This window comes from Nicotiana attenuata, unplaced genomic scaffold (assembly GCF_001879085.1).
Source record: "Nicotiana attenuata strain UT unplaced genomic scaffold, NIATTr2, whole genome shotgun sequence".
NCBI lineage: Eukaryota > Viridiplantae > Streptophyta > Magnoliopsida > Solanales > Solanaceae > Nicotiana > Nicotiana attenuata.
In genome coordinates, this window is record NW_017671593.1 from 42,025 (window position 1) to 49,028 (window position 7,004).

The following is a 7,004-nucleotide window of genomic DNA, read 5'->3' on the forward strand; positions in this document are numbered from 1 at the left end:
CAGCATCACAAATACGGTCATCACAAATGCGATGAAATCCTCGCAAATGCGAGAACAGAAACACCAGCACAGCTGAACCTCTTCTAACACTCTGAAACGCGTACGAATCTCACCGAGCCCTCGGGGCTCCACACCAAACACCCGCACAAGTCTGAACACTTTACACAAACTCGTGTGCGCGATCGGAATAACAAAATAACCTCTAGAACCACGAATCGGAACGCATGAAAATCACTATGAACTTCAAGGACTTCTAGAATTGCAACCAAGCGTCCGAACCATATCAAATCAACTCCAAACGACACCAAATTTTGCAGGAAAGTCCCAAATGACATAACGTAACCGTTCCAACTTTCGAAATCGTATTCCGACCTCGATATCACCAAATTCAACTCTCGGTCAAACCTCTCCATTTTTCAAACTTCAACTTTTCCAATTTTCGTCGAAATGCCTCAAATTACCCTACGGGCCTCCAAATCCGAATTCGAATGCACGCCTGAGTCCAAAATCACCATACGAAGCTACAAACATCAACCAAAACTCATTCCGGAGCCGTTTACTCAAAAGTCAATTTCGGTTAAATTCTCACCACTTAAGCTTCCAAAACTAGATTCTTTCTTCCAATTCGACTCCGGTTCATCTGGAAACAGAATCCAACCATGCACGCAAGTCGATACACATAATATGAAGCTGCTCGTGACCTCAAACTGTCGAACCGTACGCAATTGCTCAAAACGACCTGTCGGATCGTTACAATGGGATATTCTTACACAAGGTATGGAACATAAGCCTTAAAATGGAATCCTTTAGAATGATAAAAGGCACTAGTATCACCACAAAAGTCATTCCTTAATAAAGTATACATATTTGATAATTATAAATTATATTAGAAAATATAAAGTTCAGAGTTCTATTCAATAAAACTAAAGGTTTTAGTTGTGAAATTTCTTTTTAAAATCTTTAAATTGCATGTTCAAATATTCAAGTTGTTTATACACATTTTAAATAAAAATATTGCAAAATTTGAGCAAACTTCATTTACGGCCATCCGCTAGAAACTAATATCAATCGCTAGCCACAAATTGCAATTTGCATTTTATAGTACAAAATCAATTATAACGGCTAGCCACCGAATAATACATTTGACCCACAAGCACAACTGCACAAACACAGGTTCATTGGAGAAAGAGATGATTTTCGGCCCAAAATGGTTTAGCCGGAAAACTTTCCGGAAAATTCACGGTCTCCGGAATTCAAATAGCAAGCAAACCATCTTTTAGATCTAGATTTTCATAATATCAAAATCCCCAAAAGCAATAAATAAAAAGAGAAGAAAGAGTCGTCGACTTTAATGGAAGGTCGCCGGTGTTTGAGTTTCCGTCCAGATCTAAAGCCAACGAGATCGAGCATAGTGGGTTAGACTGACTGGGTTTTGATTTCGATTTCATGATTTATGGTGAGGTAGAAGCTGGAGCCTGGGCACCATTAATATTAATACTACAACGGCTGAGATTTGAAAGAATCTTGTATTCAATTCTTGAAACATTCCATTTCACCATGGAAGTCAACAATGTCTTTTCTGATCATTGTCATTTTCTCTTTGGGATATTAAAAAATATATATATACAAAATAGACTATCACTATACAAAAATCATACAAAATAGACTGTCACTATACAATTTATATATAATAACTGTCACTATACAAAATATATACAAAAATAGATTGTCATTATACAAAAAATATATTAAATAGACTGTCACTATACAAATATATACAAAATAGACTATCACTATACAAAAATATATTAAATAGACTGTCACTATACAATTTAAATACAATAGATTGTCGCTATACAAAATAGACTGTCACTATACAAAATATATACCAAATAGACTGTCACTATACAAAAAATATACAAAATGGACTGTTATTATACAAAATGGACTGTCACTATACAAAATAGACTGTCACTACACAACAAATATACAAAATAAACTGTCACTATACAAAAAATATACAAAAAAGATATTTCGGGCTAGATGTAATATGTTTGGGCCGGAGGGCCATTTTGTGTCAATGGGCAAAAAGATAGGCTATTAAAATTTGAGTTTCTATATTCCTATACACTATTTCAAACTTTATTGTCCTCCCTACTCAAGTTTTAATCTAATTACATAATATATACAAAATTACCAATTATGTACATTTTTGGGCATTTAATGATAATAATTAAATCCTAAAATCACTCTAACGTCTATATCCCACTCCCCCTCCCCCCACGTTTCTCTCTCCACACCCCTCCCCCCACGTATCTTTAGTATCTCCCTCCATTAGCGCCTGTTTTCACTCTTCTTCAAAAAACCCTATACATTTTTTCACTCTTCTTAAAAAATCCCTCTCCATTTTTATAGATTCAAGCTCCAAATACTCTACCACACACCTCCATTAAAAGGTGCTCAAATAGTCTGTCCCCAGAAGTTTTCTGTAAATTCCTGGAGTTAGCTTCAAAAACTAATGGCATATGAAGAACCTTTTGGTAAACAGGAAAATAGATTTACGAACTTGGAATTATTAGCAGGCATTTAATAAATGGGAGTCCAGGGCCCCAATTAATACAGTTATTTACTTTATTGATTACTAAATAATCTGCAGAATTGAGTGGTGGAGCAGTTCTTATTATTAAGTCTCATTGTACCCAACGACTCAGAGCAGAAGGTAGCCCCACACAACTAAAGCAACTGAATAAGCAGTTGATTCTAGGGAGAAAAGAAATATAATAGTCCTTCCCATTTTATATGATTGTGTTTGACCTAACCCGGAATTTACTAAAGCCATTAAAAAGTTTTGAAACTTTAAATTCGAATTTGGATTTTTAAAAACCATTATTTGTTTGGATGTGTGTTGTTGCAAACAATTGGGATTATTGTTTGGAGTTTATATCTCAAATTTGAGGGTGTTTTGGTGAAGATTAGACTTGATATTGGCTGAATTTCAGATTGAAACTCGAAGAAGAAGAAGGAGGAGGAGGAGAAGAAGAAGAAGAAGAAGAAGAAGAAGAAGAAGAAGAAGAAGAAGGCATGACATACATTATACTTATGAAATTGTAGTAAAGTTGTAGTAAAATTGTAGAAAAATTGTATTCTGTTGTTTATATATATTTTTTTATTTAAATATTGTATGAATGTTGTATAAAATTTGCATAAAAATTGTATTTAAGTTGTATATAACTGGATAGAAATAATGTATGAAAGTTGTAGATAAATTGTAGATAAGTTATATAATATATAAGTAGTTGTATGAAATTATTTTTTCTATGTATAAATTAGATACAAAATATAAAAGACATATTGTATAAAAATTATATTTAAGTTGTATGATATCGTAGTTGTATTTAACTGGGTAGAAATAATGTATGAAAGTTGTAGATAAGTTGTAAATTATTTTCCAAGCAAGCTAGCTACCAAAAATTCTCTGTATCTTCTATATTAATCTCTTGTGCAATGTCTATGTCGATCTTCAACTTGAATTTTCCTTTAGAAAGTTAAAAAAATAGAAAAAGCCTACAATAATATATTAGTATTATTTAGATTTGTGTTTTTAAATACATAATAAGAGAATGATGAACATTTTGATTAATCTTATTTATATTAAGTTTGGCTTTGTTAATTATGTGATCTCTTGATCATCAAGCAGCTATTTTTATGAAATTTTAACTGTTACAACTATATTTTTTTTGGAAACAAATATAAACAGAAATAATCAATGTTGAACTTGCTAGAAAAGAAAAGCACTTATATTCATCCCCCATCTTCTTTTCTCGTTTTGACAACAAATAGTTCTATTAATCTATTTTAATAATTATGAAAGTACAATAAATCACCACGAGTGAGTAAAAACTGAAGTTGAAAGAGATATAAACGGTCGAGATCATCCCGTCAATTATTGATCCTTTTCCTAACCTGAACGGGAACAAAAATTACTAACTCCTACTTCCAGTAATTATAGGAAACCTTGTCATATAACTATATTTCACTTTGCCATAAGGCGCATAAGAATGAAAAGGAGTACAAGAAAGGAGATCAAAAGAAGAGGACAACCCTCCAGGTTTAATTAGGATTAGGGTGAGAGAAATTCATTACTTCTACTGTTTGGAGAGAAGAGGAGAGAAAAAAAGGAAAAGGGTATAATTAAATCCCTTGATTGAAGGAATAAATAATGGATTGGGAGCCTTTTAAGGTGGATTGTATATATCTTGTAACTAAAATATTTTTAGGTCGGGTAAATACCAAAATATGGACATTTTTCGTAATAAGGTTTCAAATAGTTTATAGGAATGAAAAAATCTCTTAAAATTTTGAGGGATTATATAGGTTAGCTTTCTCGCAAAATTTCACCAAAGCCCACATCTCCGCCCCTAAGAAGCGGGAGAAATTCAAAAATAGCCAGATTTATAAGTGGTCGTTCAAAAATAGCCACAGTTTCAAAAATAATCGAAATTTAGCCACTTTTCATGTAAAGATAAATCTGAACGAAAACACTGTTCAAAATCCGAAAAATACTCCTGCATAAGTATATTAGAACTCCAGTATATTATAATGGAGTTCCACCATAAGTATACTGGAACTCCAGCATATTATAATGGAGTTCCAACATAAGTATACTAGAACTCCAGCATAATATATGGAGTTCCAGTATAATATACCGGTCCAGCATAATATGCTGGAAGTTCATACACAGGTGCTCCAATCTCCAGTATATTATGTTGGAACTTTCCGCGTGTTGGAGTTCCAACATAATATGCTGGAAGTTCATACACAGGTGCACCGGTCTCCAGTATATTATGCTGGACTGGTCCCTGTTGCAGCAAAATAGTAGCTATTTTTCAATGACTTTGCAAACACTAGCTATTTTTGAATGACCAGTCCGAAAACTCGCTAGCCCGTGCTATTTTTACCTAAGAATCCTGCCCACTAGGACCGGGACGTGGGCCGATTCAGCCCTACCCCTAAGCCCCTAAATACCGGCCCGTCTGAGCCCCCAACCGGAGCCTCCCTTTTCCCTTGAACCGGACTATCCCAAGACCAATTCACATGCCTCCTGCGACTTGGATCGGCTCACCTGTCACTCCTAGTTCAATGGCTATTTTTTACTAGTTTTGCCGCATTTTTTAAGCTTTGTCTATTTTGCGACTACTTTGCAAACGCTAGCTGACTATATTGTTGTAATAGTTTGCTTGCTTTATTTTTTTGGTTATTAATTTCAGTTATTATGGACATTGTACCCATAGTTACTCCCTCCTGTCCTTTTTTATTGTCATTTTAGCAAAAAGGTTGGCCAAAATATTTCATACTTTAGAGTTTAGAGAACCAAATAGGTGTTACTTATTTTTTATTTTCAATTCTATTCTTGTCCAAAATACTTATTTAAGGTCCATGATAAGCGCATTTGAATGTATCAGAGAATCCGAGGGCAACAATAGAGACATTACACCATCTTGTAATTATTACTTCATTACATAACTTCTTGCTATTAAATTTATACCCGAGCTATCGCACGATATCATGTTCATTGTCCCTGTATACAGGTAAAATCTGGGATAATGCATATCCCGATTTCCGGTGAAGAAGACGGAAGAAGGGAAAGGACGCATGAGGCTGAAATCGAGGCTGGGAGCCCTTCGTATCAAGATCCTTGAAAGGTGAACGATGTGTTCATCATCGAGCGTGATAATGTGATCGGTGCCAGCCCTGCACCACTATAGAGCAGCGAGAGCGGTCGATGCAGCTTTTACCCGAATAGGTCGGGATCGAATCCACAGGGAGCTAGATTTGGAAATTGGTTTCCTATCTAAATTAGCAATGTGTAATGATCTTAATTACACTTCCAATCATAGTTGTTCTTTTGATTACTTCTATTTGTTTATACTATGAGATGCTAAATTTAACTAAGAATACTTGCTAAAGGGTTGTCTAATAGGTAACGAGGCACTAGGGAAGTGACTTCCCCCTAGGTGAATACTTGACGGGTTCCTAAGTCTAAGGCAAAGATGTTATGTTTGGGATCATGATATAGCCATTTGCACGACACTACTCACTCTATACCTCTCGGTAGCTTGAGTGACTTTGCCCGAATTGACTTTCTGAAGACCAATTGGGTGTCGTAATTAAGCAAGCAATGCAGGCTCAAGTCGGGTATTACTATCTCTAGATTTAACCCTTTCATTGGGGCTATCAATCTCTTGAGTACGCCCCAATTTCTTGTTGGATTGATTTCCTAGACTTAAGCTCTCTTTCTCAAGAAGAGCCCAAGTTACTTAGGCACAAATTAGTGTTTGCAACCACTAATCCAACATACAAAACACAAATCAGTCCAAATATCAACCACCCATAAACATCTAAGCATTAAAACACAAGACCCATCAAATACCCACACTAGGGTTGAGCCACAACCCTAGCTAATGGGTCTAGCTACTCATAATTATGGAAGAAAACAGAAAATTAGATGAAGAATAACTCATAATATTTAATTACAAACTAAGATAATGAAGATTCAACGTTAATGTAGATACAAATTACTCAAAATGGAACAAAAGAGTTGTTCACGTGCTCTCCTCAAAGTTAGATTACAAAAGATGACCTAAAAATGTGAAAAGAAAGTATTTATACTAGGCCAAATTTTCTGGACAAAAATACCCCTGACGAGGTAATGTGGTCCGCACAAAATGCTCCGCGGACCGCGCTGAGGCTTTTTGGCTTGATTTTGCATTCTCTGAATCTAGCCACCATGGGCCGCATAAAATGCACCGCGGCCGAGGTGGCTTCAATGCGGTCCGCACAAAATGGCTTGCGGACCGTGCTGGCTTCAATCTCCATTTTTCATAACTCTCTGAATCTCATCTCCGCGGACCGCATGAAATGCTTTGAGGTCGCGGAGAGGCTACTGCGGTCCGCACAAAATGGTTTGCGGCCGCAGTGCTTGAGTTACCAAAAACTGCACCTCT